The sequence below is a fragment of the Cheilinus undulatus genome, linkage group 14, assembly GCF_018320785.1.
Source record: "Cheilinus undulatus linkage group 14, ASM1832078v1, whole genome shotgun sequence".
NCBI classification, from domain to species: domain Eukaryota; kingdom Metazoa; phylum Chordata; class Actinopteri; order Labriformes; family Labridae; genus Cheilinus; species Cheilinus undulatus.
This window is the reverse complement of record NC_054878.1, coordinates 46,504,475-46,517,640: the sequence shown is the minus strand read 5'-3', so window position 1 is coordinate 46,517,640 and position 13,166 is coordinate 46,504,475. Positions and strand designations below refer to the sequence as shown.

The window sequence follows — 13,166 nt, the reverse complement described above, 5'->3', positions numbered from 1 at the left end:
ACCTCAGTGGTTCTCAACCTTGGGGTTGGGACCCTATCGGGGGTCACGACACACTGAGAGAGGGTCCCCAGATGCTTTAAAAAACTACGATTTTTGAATTTTGCCTCATTTTAACCCATTTTTGTCACTTTTTACCACCAATTTTAACACATTTTAGCAACTTAAAACCCAGTTTTTGTCCGTTTTAAACCCTTTTCACCACTTTTTTCTGCCTGTTTCTGCCACTTCTAAACCAAATCTAGCTACTGTTGGCTCTGTTGACCCATTATGGCCACTGTTAACCACTTTTACCTCTTTTAAGCCACATTTCACTGTTTCATATGTCCATTTTTGCCAGTTTCTGACTATTTCTGTCTCAGCTTACGCCTTTTTTGCCAGTTTGTATCAATTTTCATTCCATTTCAACAAATATCCACCCATTTTTGCCACTTAAACCTATTTTGGCCCTTTTGGGATATTTTTTTGCCATTTTTATCTAATTTTTGGCATTTCTATCCCATTTCTGCTACTTTAAAAATCTAATTTCACCACCTTTCCCACCATTTTTTGCCAGTATTAACCCATTTTAGCTATTTTTAACACATTTTAATTCTGTTTTTAACTGAAGGATTTGCATTTTTAAGAGGGCTTCTTACTACCCAGATGAATTAAAATGTGTTTCTCTGATAAGAGTGGTTATTATTCAGGTTAAATATAAAATACCACAGCTTAACTTTACAATGTACGGAAGGGTATTAGGGCCACTGAAAAAAAAATTTTGAGACAAATTTTTTTTTTCAATTGTGAGAAAAAAGTCAGAATTCTGAGATTAAAGTCAGAATTCTGAGAAAAAAAGTCAGAATTCTGACTTTATTCTTCAAATGAAAAAAAAGTCTCAAATGTTTTTTTTCTCAGAATTCTGACTTTAATCTCAGAATTCTGACTTTTTTCTCACAATTGAAAAAAAAAAAAAAAATTGTCTCAAAATTTTTTTTTTCAGTGGCCCTAATACTCTTCCGTAACAATGGACCAGGACCAGCTGGTCCCATTTATCCCCTCTTATGGGCGGCCTTGTCTGTACATGACTATTCTTGAACATGGCTGTTCAACCACCTTCAGGTCCAGTGGGGGTCCCCTGTCTCTGGCTCCTTTATTTTGGGGGTCCTGGGGTGAAAAGGTTGAGAACCACTGATCTACCTAACTGTATCTGTATGTGAAGATTTGAGGGCTTGAAGCGTGCTGTCGGGGACACGGTTTCTTCCCAGGGACCTCAAATTCTATTTTAATGCTTTTATTCCCTCTTGCCCCTTACTTACAATCAAAATGCATGTTTTAATAATTTAAAATCCTTTCAGACCTCATACTGGATGCACATCTGAAATGATTTCATCTATCTTGGAGCATGAGGCCCCATGCTGTTGCCTACTTCTACCTCATGGTAAAACTGCAGATGACCAGCAGCCCCGGGGGCTCCAGAAGACCTCGAAGTGGATGGTTCTCAACTGGTTTAGTCTTAGGACCCACCAGCAACTGTGTAATGAGACATAATGAACCAAACTGACTTTGTCTGACCAATCACAGTTGTTTAACTCAAACTGCAGGGATCAGAAACACATGGCAGACGATGAGGCGTACAAACCAAACATGTTTAACCCTTCTGCCCTCCTCGGGCATTTTTGGCCATTTTTCTCAACTTTTTTTTTTTTCTTAATTTGTCAGTTTTACAGCTTATGGCATGAATTTTCACAGGAACTTTTCTTTCCAGTTAAATTTTTTAAATCCAACATGTTTTACTCTTAAATGTCATTCAGACTCTCTCAGTGAATTTACTCTGGACACCTTCCAGGCAAAAATGTACACGTGCAAAAAACTGCTATTAAATCAGCAGACATCAATATTTTTTTCTACCCCTTTTGTTTTTTGTTTTTTTTTTGTAAATCGCTTTAACAACTTCAGACCTGCTCCAAACTATCAAACATTCAATAATTTTCAAGATTTTAACCCTTTAAATGCCAGTTTGATTATTTGAAATATTTTATTTTTCACTACAAAAAACACAAACAGTGAATTATTTTCCATAAAATTAATAGTGGAAAGATGGGGCTTTGGTGCTGATGAGAGTCTTGGATAGGTTAAAGATTAGCAACAAAATTGATTTGATTTCACTTGTATTTTTTAATAATATTTCATAATATAACGGGCAAAAATACAAGAATTTGGTGCATGGTCCTACAATGAGTAAATGGTTGAATCTGGTGGAATACGGTAAAAATGTCAAATTTCACTAGACTTCTTCACATTGAAATGCTGACATTAAAGAATGCGTGATTTAATACTGCAATGACAGTGAGATTAAAAAACCTGGTTTTAACGGAAGTCAATGGGGGCATTTTAGCCTCGAGGGTGTCAGGAGGGTATTTCTGACATTACGTAAAAAATATTAATGCAATCAAATCAGTTTTGTTGCTAATCTTTGACCCATCCAAGACTCTCATCACCCCCAAAGCCCCATCTTTAAACTATTTATATGGAAAATAATTCACTTTTTGTGTTTTTTAGTAAAAAAGATATTTCAAATAATCAAACTGGCATTTAAAGGGTTAAAATCTTGAAAATGATTGAATGTGTAGTAGTTTTGAGCAGGTCTGAAGTTGTTAAAGAGATTTATTTTTAAAAAAAAAAGTAGAAAAAAAATTGATGTATGCTGATTTAATGGCAGTTTTTCAGTACGTGTACATTTTTGCCTCGAAGGTGTAGAGGGAAGTAAATTTGAGGAGGCACAAGGGTCAAAGGGCTTTGACTCCAGACATTTTCCCGCCAGGCTCACGACCCGCTGAAATAGCTCCACGACCCTCTTGTGGGTCCTGACCCACCAGTTGAGGACCACTGCTCTCAGCAGCCTTACACAGCCTGGTCAGCAGCCTGAGATGAATATATGCTGACTAAAATCCACAGGATTGATTTACAGGCACCAAAAACGCAGATTTGAGTCTTATTTCTAGGAGCCTGATGATTGTAAGAACTTATCCCCACACTGACCAAAGCCACTGAAAGACAGAGTTCAAGCTTTAAACGCGGTTAAGTCCAAGAAATCCAGAATTTAACAGTTTCATTAAACAGGTAAAGTTTAGATTTGTACAGAAACCCGTGCGTAAAATGTGCACAAAGCCAAATCTGCATGCTCTCGGCAAACGCGTGAATTTGATGTTTGAATGTATTTGATTTAGCAGTCAGTCAGTCTGCACCTGGCTCAGCAGCACACGCTGCAAAAAAACACCAAAGAAGCTGCCAAAGCAGTGGTACTCAACCTGTGGCTCTACAGCCACATGGGGCTCTTCTGTGATGATTTGTGGCTCTCTCATGTCTTCATTTGAAACATTTTCCTGCCTTTTTGCTGATTTTTGCCCATTTTAGTCACCTTTCGCTTATTTTTTTACCACGGTTTTGCCACTTTTGGACCATTTTTGCCACCTGTAACTCTTTTGTTGTCACTTCTCATCAATTCTTGCCACCTTTCCGTCAGTGTTTGCCTCTTTTTGTCTATTTTTTTTTTGCCACTTTTCACCCATTTAAGCTGCCTTTTACAATTAAATGCCACTTTTTTGCCAATATTCCCAGTTTTGTCTGATTTTTGCCCATTTTTCCCACCATTTTTCTTTTTTTTTTTTGGCCACCTTTTGACAATTTTTGCCACCTTTAACTGATGTTTTGGTCACTTCCACCCATTTTTGCCACATTCTGCCCTTTTTTGCCACTTTTCTCTCAGTGTTTGCTCCTTTTTGACCACTTTTTGCCACCTTTAAATTATTTTAATTTCCACTTTTCACCTCTTAGATTGTGGCTCTTGCAAATGTTTTTTTTCAACAGTTTGGCTCTTTGGTTGAGCAGGGTTGAGTATCACTGCTCTAGAGTCTGCTTTCATATCACTGACAGCACCTCTGCAGCCTTAGGGCTTCAAAAGACCTCCAAGCAACCTGAATGTGAGAGTCAGACGTCATCCTCATCCTCCAGCTTCAAACTACAGAAAGGCTGCATGAACAAGGATAAAGGATAAAGTCAAAAATCTTTAAACATCTGCTAAAGTCTATTCTTATCATGGAAGACCTGTTCGTGTAAGGCGCACAAAGCCAGATCTATATTCTCTTGATACGCGTGACATTGTTGAGATTTTTCCCGCCCATACGCTTAAATTCACTTTGTTTCTTTACATAAACACTTCTTCAGATGAGATACAACCATTCTACCAGGGAGAAACTCTTCCCACAATCCAGTACAGCCGAGCGTCAAGTCCTGGTGCCATGCGCAATTACGCACAGCTTTCCAAAGAGGTAATCCATGGATAATTCGAGATATTCCGATTGAAATTGGTTGCAAACGTAAATACTAGAAGGGAAAATAAACTCGGAACACACAGCCTTTAAAAAGGCAATAAATGATCAACTCTAGGAGTCATGAACCTGCTTAAATAACACACGTCATTCTGCACAATAATCCCCAAAACCATGCAGGACTGACCTAAAGAAGAGATGGGTGAATTTCCTCTGAGTGGTTTCAGGATGAAAAATAAGATCTAGTCTCTGTCGTAGACCTCCAGCCAAACAAAAGGGGGGTGAGATGGTCCGATGTAGAAGTCAGAGAGCTCCGCGGGGTTTGTGGTTCCCAGACGCGTCTGCGAGACTCTCTCCAAGTGGGAAGAGTCTCCACACAATCTGCTACTTAACAAGGGGGCTGCTCCCAGCTCTGCCTGCCCCGCCGTGAGCTCTTACGACATCCAGCCGGGCCAAAAAAATGATGCGCAACCCTCTCCAAGCGCACTCGGAAACTTTTACATAGTTTTCTGCATTCCTTTCCCCTGATGGAGGGCTTCTGTGCGAGGACGCAGCAGCGCAGATCAGCTTTTCGGGAAGAGGGGGATCACTGAGGGGGACAAGGGAGCCTTCGCCCCCTTTTTGTGAATCAATGGGAAAAACTTACTCTGCTTGTAAACTATAAACCCCAGGACAGACTTTTCCTCCTCCATGCATCACTCAAGAACGGAACAGAAGTTTCTGGAGCCTTCAGAGGGATTCAGTGGAGCAGAAACAGTTGTGAGAATTAAAATAAATGACTGAAGGGAAACTTTATCACCAGCAGAGTCTCTGATTTAGTTTAAAAACCCAAACATGACCAGAATTTCTCCAAGATCAGACTCAACATTAGTCATTTTCCCCCAAACATGACCAAGAGCTTCCTGTAATCAGTGATTAAACGCTGCCAGATTCCAAAAATGCACCAAAAAAGCTCCAAGATTTTCACATGATTACCAAACAGAGCTTGACAGAATTTTTAAAAAGCCCAGAGTCAGGGAGAAAGCCTCCATGTATCCGTGGAAATCATCAGAACCGATCCTTTAAATCTCAGCTCACATCTATAGGAATGAAAAATGTTAAAGCGATCAACAGCGCCGCCCTACAGTCCAGAATACGGTACTGCAGGTAATAACAGCTGCAGAATCAGCAAATTAGAGACTCTGTAAGTATGCCTCTTCAGGGCCGTAGCACAGGGGGGAAAGGGTACAGATTATCCTGATTACCCGGGCCCACAGAGGGAGGGGAAGCCTGCAATAAAAAGTGTTTTTATTTATTTTTTCTCAGTAATTAGTGACATTATTCAATCAAAAGTGACTAAAGCAGTGATCCTCAGTTTCCCCATTTAAGCTGCCAGGGGGCAGTTAAATCCCACTTATTTCACATTTCGCCACTCTTTCATGATTTTTGCCCAGTTTAGTCACTTTTCACGCATTTTTTGCCACATTTTTGCCACTTTGGGACCATTTTTGCCACCTATAACTCATTTCTGGGTCACTTCCCATCCGTCGCCACTTTTCACCACTTAGATTGTGGCTCTTGCAAATGTATTTTGCAACAGTTTGGCTCTTTGGTTGAGTAACACTGGGCTAAACGAATGGGTCAACAGACTGAAATCTGCATAAAATAGAGTAAAATACAACACTGCTCCTCCCTTAAAAATGTCAAAATGGTACAGTCCAGCGCTGCAAAATATTGCAAGTAAACTGAATTTAACCACGGTAAAAATGTTGCTCACAAATGGGGAAATCATGTTTGGAAAATCCATTAAAATGCATGGATAATAAAAAGGCTCAACACTTGATGCTTGTCCCAGCAGTTAAGGGGGGCCCTGTGTAAATTCTTTCTAGCTACGGCCCTGCTCTTAGGCATCAAGTCAATCACTCTACGTCAGGGGTGTCAAAGTCAGACTGAATCCAGGGTCAACATTTAACCAGAAACTGTCACCAGTGATAAAACATAAAAAAACAACTTAAAACTGAATATAATAGTCAGACATAGCAGGGGCTGGATTCTGGATTCAGGTCTAACCTGAGGGCCTAACAGGGTCAACATTTAACCAGAAACTGTCACTAGTAATAAAACATATATAACAAACTAAGCACTGATGATAAACGACTCTGAGGTTAAAAAGTTTAAAAGATCAGTTTAAAGGCTCACAATCTGAGAAAAATACATTTATTAGTTCAAAAAGGTCAAAACATGAAATTGGAATTAAAAAATCATGTTTTTAAAGGCAGATATATTAGAAAGAAAGTCAAAATCATGAGATCAAAACAGGGGTGTCAAACTTAAGGCCCAGGGGCCAAATCCGGCCTGTGGTGCAGTCATACCCGGCCCACCAGATCAGATCATGGTTTTATTAGAACTGGTCCACCAGTCTGAGGTCTACAGATTTCCTCCAGTATAAAAATGTAAACTTAACCTGATGATTTATAACATCCTCGCTGAGTCATAAAAATTAGAAAAAATAAACAATCGGATAAAAAGTCTGAAAGTTTGACCGTTTCTTTCATATCTTAACCTTTAAATCTCATCACTTTGACTTTTTATTTCATATTTTTACCTTGACGTTCAAATTTTAAATCTTAAATCCAATTTTGACTTTTTAAAGTCATGATTTTGACTTTTATCTTGACTTTTCAACTTTAAACCTCATGATTTTTTAATGTTATTTCAGATTTTGACCTTTAAAACTCATGAATTTGAAATTTAATCTTATATTTTGACATTTTAAACTGACGATTTTGATTTTTATCTCATATTTTGATTATTAAATATCAGGAATAAGAATTTTATCTCAGTTTCGCTGACCATTTCAGCTCCTAAATTTGACTTCTTTTCCATTGTTCTACCTTTATAACTCATGATTTTGAATTTTATTTAATATTTTGACTTTTAAAACTCATGATTTCAGTATTCCATCTCATATTTTGTCTTTTAAAAATATTATTTTGACTTATTATTTCATATTTTTACCTTGAGATTCATAATTTTAAAATTTAAATCCTATTTTGACCTTTTAAAATCATGATTTTGACTTTTATCTCATGTTTTGACTTTTTTTCAATCCCTAGTTTTGTCTTTTATCTTGTTTTTTTTTTTACCTTTAAACCTCATGTTTTTTAATGTAATTTCAGATTTTAACATTTAAAGTCATGAATTTGAAATATTATTTCATATTTTGACATTTAAAACTGACCATTTTAATGTTTATCTCATATTTTGATTATTAAATATAATGGTTTTGAATTTTACCTCAGTTTCACTGACCATTTCAGCTCCTAAATTTGACTTCTATTCCATCTTCTACCTTTAAAACTCATGATTTTGACATTTATTTAATTTTTTTGACTGTTAAAAGTCATGGTGTCAGTATTCTATCTCATATTTTTCCTTTTAAAAACATTATTTTGGCTTTAAATGTCATGTTTTTACCTTTAAAACTTATAAGTTTGATGTTCTATCTCAGATTTTGAGTTTTTAACTTATCATGTTGACCTTTTAACCTTAAAATCATTTGGGTTGACACTCAGTGGTTAAATTTTGACCCTGTTAGGTCCTCAGGTTGGACCCAAATTCAGAATCCGGTCCCTGCTGTGACTAAGTTTGACATCTCTGCTCTAATAAGTTGCTGGAGAAAAACCAAATCATTAAAATTTGTCACTGAGGACCTGGATTTTTTTAACTGCTGTAAAAAGGAACTTCTCACAGCTTCCACGAGACACAGATTTGGATGAAAATCTCCAGAAATGCATGAAATCATTAAAACTGGAACAGAACTAAAAACATTAAATTGTGTTTAACTGGCATACAAATGCTGGTCATTGTTCTTCTCCACATCCAGCCACAGAGCTGAAGTCCAGAACATTCTACTGCAGGGATCCACGGTCTGCAGGGTTAACACGTTTGGCTCCAAATGAAGTCTGTGTGCACCGATGATCCAAGATTTTAAGAAAGTTAAGAGGAATGATCCACATTTAAGGACACTTTTAATCCAATCTCATCCAAACATTCATTTTCATAAAATCTCAGTTTTTGTTTTTTCTCCTTATTTTTGACAGAAATCCCACTAAAAACAGAAAAGTTTCCCTCTTGAAGCACAAACAAATGCAGACGTGGTTGCACGATTCCCAATTGTAAGTGAAAATGTCATTTAACACCCAAGCTCTGTGAAAATGAATCCGGTGGAACTGCTTCTACAGAGATCGGCTTCATAACCCCCATAAAACACCACCTATCGTACAGGATTTACCTGCAAAGTTCTGGAGAAGTTGTTGGTTGATGGCAAACCCCTAAAATGTTTTAAAACTTGTGCTACTGCGTCTCCACAGAATTCAACTTCTAGATCAGTGATCATCAACTGGCGGCCCGGGGGCCACGTCAGGGCCCCCGTATCTTCACATCCGGCCCCCAGAACATGATCAAATTCAGAATATGTGCAGAGGAAAAATTCTAGAGGAAAAAAGTTGCTGTATTTTGGAAGTGTTTTTTAAATTTATATTTTATTTTCTTAATAAACTCCCTACAGCTTTTTAAACAGCTCCAAAACAACTGAGACTGAATCAGTTTAACTGGCTTGACTTCATGTTTCATTTTCAGAAATCCACCTGTTAGTTGTTGTTGCCAATAATGTCTGTTAAATATACTAGTATATCTATCAGTCCATTATTGTTGAAAATGGGAATGAACAATAAAAATATAAACAATGAAAAAAGTATAATATTGGGAATAAAGAAATGTAATAAGAATGAAAACATTAAAACATGAACGAAGAATAGAAATATAAAAATTTGAGTAAAAAATGAAGGTTTAAAATCGGAATAAGGCACAAAAATATAGAATTATAAAGATGTAAAAAGGGAATAAAAATATGAAAATGGAATTAAAGATTAAAAACATTAAAATGGAAGAAAAAAATAAAAATATAAAAATGAAAAAAAAATTGGAAATATAAAAAATGGGTGTAAAGATAAAAATATTAAATGGGATTAAAAAATAAAAAACATTAAAATGGGTGTAAAAATAAAAAATTTAAAATAGAAAAAAGATTAGAAATATAAAAATTGGAATAAAGATAACAATGTTAAATAGGAATAAATAAAAACATTTAAATTGGAGTAAAAAATAAAAAAATCAAAATAGAAAAAAGATTAGAAATATAAAAATTGAAATAAAGATAAAAATGTTAAATAGGAATAAATAAAAATGTTTAAGTTGGAGTAAAAAATAAAGAATTTAAAATGAAAAAAAGATTAGAAATATAAAAATTGGAATAAAGATAAAAATGTTAAATGGGAATAAATAAAAACGTTTAAGTTGGAGTAAAAAATAAAAAAATTAAAATGAAAAAAAGATTATAAATATAAAAATTGGAATAAAGATAAGAATATTAAATGGGAATAAATAAAATATTTAAATCGGAGTAAAAAAAATAAAATTAAAAAATTAGAAATAAAAAAAGATTAAAAACATAAAAAATGGGAATAAAAATATTAAAATGGGAATAAATAAAAACATTGAAATGGGAATAAAGAATAAAAATATAAAAATGGGGACAAAAAGAATAAAAATTCAGGAATGGGAATAAAGAATACAAATATAATTATGGGAATAATAAATAAAAATCTGTATATTTCAGTTGATTCTTGATTTTAAAAACTGTTGTTTTCTAAGAAAACTTTCAGATTAAGGTGTTTTTGCAGTACAATTTTCCTGCTTGGGTTTTTCACTCATCCAGCAGCGTATTAGCGTCAAACCCTGAGATGGACTCCCTGACAGCCACAGAAATATTCAGATCAAATTTATCAGTCGCCCTCTGGCTGCGATGTAGGAACAAAAATACCTAAACAGGACTATTATGAAAGTGCCTGTTTGGGACAAAAGTGGCCCTTGTACAAATGTAGTTGATGACTCCTGCTCTAGATCCTCAGAGAAAAATCTAAAATTACGACTCAAACCCTCAGCAGGTCCTTTAACGCTAGAACTGCCAGTGGGTCAAATTTACCCACGGCTGTTCTTTAATTGTGTCTGACTTGATGTGTTCACAGTTTTAAAGACTGTCGGTCTTTGAATTTGCGTAAAAGTTTGTTCAAAAGCAAAAACAGGAGGTATTTTTTCCAGAATTTTCATTAAAGTTTAAAATTATTTTCTTGGAATATCTGGAGAATTAATTTTGGGTACTTTTATGGGAATGTAAGAAATTTATTCGTCAAATTTGAGGGATTTGATCAGAAATGAGTGGAGGGGATATTTTTTTGAAATTTTACTGAATTTTATGGAACTTTTAGGAAATTTCTTTGGATTATGGAGGGAACATGTTTGGAATTTTTCCTTGGAAATGTGGATGGAATTTATTGGTAGATTTCTGTTAATTTGATTAGAAATTTTTGGGGAAATTTCTAGAATGTTTTTCAGGAATTTTTACAGAATTTTAGGGGAAAACTTTTGAGTCCTTTCAGAAAAGCTAATTGGAAGTTTGGGGAATGTTTGAGGAGATTTCAGGGAATTTTGAAAGGATTTTTTCATTTTTCACAGAATTTTTTGGTAATTTAGGTTTTTTTTAATAATGTTTTCAGAAGCTCTCATTATTTGATTTTTGGGGGTTTCTCCAGAACTTCTGTTCCAAATTTAGTTCATACCTGTCCTTAACAAGCTCTTGTTTTCCATGATCAGAAAGAGGCTTTTAAAAACGAGGCCTTCTATAGAGGGGCGGGGCTTTAGAATCATGTCCAATCAGGTTCATTTGGCACAGGTGGACTCCAGCCAAGGTGTAGAAACATCTCAGCAGAGACAGGGTGGACCCTGAGCTTTCAGAAAATCTCGAATTCAGTTTCCACATTGTTGACGGGTCGCTGAGTGTAGAAGTTTCTTCAAGAACCCTAACCAAGTCCAGCTGACCCTCCTGGACCAGACTTTGGAAAGCCAGGAGCTGGATGAATGAGAACCCAGACAGACACGAGTGACGCTGACTGACAAACAACTTCTCAGGCCTCTGCAGCTCCCATTAAGTGGTGACAAACACTACTGGTTTTCACATAAATCCACTTAAATGCTCTAGAAATCCTCAGATCAGGTTTTTATGGTTGAATCAGAAGGGTGTGAGCTGACAGGTTCCTGTTTGTTGGATGATTTTATTTCCTGTTTGCAGCTCATCAGCTGTGTAAAGTGTTAAATGAAGTGTGGTGGGTGTGGGCCGCTCTCAGAACAGGCCTGAGGCTCTCTTTCCTCTCTGTGTTCAATAAAAACAGACAACAGCAAGAATCCAGCAGGAGACTCTCTGAGGACGAGGAGGAGGGTGAAAAGATCCTGATGAGACTGTAATCTTTGGTTATTATTCACCTGTGGACACGTCAGCTCAGAGGATCTGGTTTAAATGTGGAATATTTCTTATTCACAGAGGCAGTGTGATCTGATTCCTTTGTAAACGTCGCCCCCTAGTGACAGGAAAGTAGACTTTGTGATCCTGCTTAACAAACCATGGACCATCTCAGTGTTAGTCAAACCTGCTCAACCAAAGAGCAAAACTGTTGAAAAATATCTTTGCAAGAGCCACAATCAAAGTGGTGAAGCAAAAACAGATAAAAGTAGCAATAACAGTAAGTTAAATGGAGAGGAAAAGTGGATAAGGGGTCCAAAAGTAGCAAAAATGGGTGAGAAGTGACAAAAATGAGTACCAGGCGGCATAAAATGGTTCAAAAGGGACAAAAATGAGTGAAAGTGACCTACAATGGGCAAAAAGCAGTCAAGAGTGGCAAGAATGGGCAAAAAATAGGAAACAGGTGGTATTTAGTGGCAAAGGTGGCTTAAATGGGCAAAAAGTGGCAAAAAAAATGGTTAAAGAGGCAAAAATGGGATAGAAGTGCCAAAAAGAAGCAGCAAAAATGGGCAAAAAGTAGGAAAAAAGTGGTGTTTGATGGCAAAAGGATGCTTGAATGGGCAAAAAATGTGAGGAAAAACGGTGAAAGGGGGCAACGATGGATTAGAAGTTCCAAAAAAAAATGGTAAAAAGTTGTAAAAAAATGTCAAAATGGGCAAAAAAGTGGGAAATAAATGTTTTTGATTGGCAGCAGGTAGCTTAGATGGGTGAAAGGTGGCAAAAATAAATTCAAAAAGTTTCCCTTTTAGGTTTTAGGGAATAATATTTAAAATTCAGACATAAAAGAGCCACAGGTTGAGGACCACTGGACTATCTAACTGATGCAGGGTTAAAGAGCGCTGAGGTTTAGTTAAAGGGGTCTGAAAACATTCAGTTATTACTGCGCTAATTCTGGAGATAAAATGTTGATTCAGGGCTCCAGACCAAGGATTTGGTGTTGCAGGGACGATGCACACTGTGCTTTAGAGCAGTGGTTCTCAAGCTTGGGGTCGGGACCCCACTGGGGGTCATGAGACACTGGGAGGGGGTTTTTGAATGACACTGTTGCCACTTTACACCGATTTTGCCTCATTTTAACCCATTTTATCACTTCTTCCCACCAATTTTAACACATTTTAACACATTTTCTGTCCATTTTAAACCCTTTCCACCACTTCTTTTCTGCCTGTTTTGCCACTTCTAACCAACACTTAGAACCCTTAAAGCCAAGTGAGGTCCAGGAACATCTCAAAATTGAGGGAGTTAACGCCCTCAGTCTCACCCCTCAGGCTCAGCTCTTGGGAGTACTGGGACAGCCCTCACACTTTACGGGATCACGCATTTTGAGACTGAGGGTTAAGATTGAGGGTTAATTCAGCCCAAACCTGGCCACTCTCTGCCTACTGTTGGCTCTGTTGTTTCATTATTGCCACTATTAACCCTTTAACCACTCTTCAAGCCACATTCAACAATTTGATATGCCC

General features: G+C 36.6%; 1 protein-coding gene across 3 annotated transcripts in view; it reads right to left on the bottom strand.

Moving 5' to 3' along the window:
- col12a1b (collagen, type XII, alpha 1b) overlaps positions 1-4,686 on the bottom strand; it is a 276,137-nt gene extending 271,451 nt beyond the window's left edge. For all 3 annotated transcript variants that reach the window (XM_041805206.1, XM_041805207.1, XM_041805208.1), the window contains exon 1: positions 4,495-4,686. The gene's annotated coding sequence lies outside the window, so the exon portion shown is untranslated. The remainder of the gene's footprint in view (positions 1-4,494) is intronic.
- Between the last annotated feature and the right edge of the window lie 8,480 nt (positions 4,687-13,166).